Below are 467 nucleotides of genomic sequence, written 5' to 3'. Positions count from 1 at the left end.
AAAAGAATCATAGATATGCCGGTCATTAGAAGGAAGAACCGCCATAAAAAGATTCCTCGTGTATCATCTGTAGCAAAACTATGAACGGGAGCTAGCAATCCGGACCGTATTGAAAAGGTTCCTGAGACACAGCATGGAAGAGTCACAATATTAAGAAACGAGGTCCAAGAATGAAGAAGGGGTAGAATTACTGAATGAATACGAGCTGTGGCTAATACCCGAGGCATAAAAGAAGCATTTTCTACGGGATCCCGAAACCACCAGCCACCCCGACCTAATTCATGATGAGCCCACCAACTTCCTGGCAAGATGCCTACGGTTAAAAACCACCGACATGTCAAGATCCAAATTCTAATTGGTTCCTGGTCCTGGTCAGAGACCACTGTGTTCGCGCCGGCGGTCCAACAAAGAGGCGAAGTAGCGGTATCTTTCTTTCCATTACGAACGACACGCTTCGCCTGCTCCCT

Source organism: Corylus avellana, unplaced genomic scaffold, assembly GCF_965113065.1.
Source record: "Corylus avellana unplaced genomic scaffold, dhCorAvel1.hap1.2 HAP1_SCAFFOLD_32, whole genome shotgun sequence".
In the NCBI taxonomy this organism is placed as follows: Eukaryota; Viridiplantae; Streptophyta; class Magnoliopsida; order Fagales; family Betulaceae; genus Corylus; species Corylus avellana.
Note: the sequence above shows the minus strand (reverse complement) of the source record.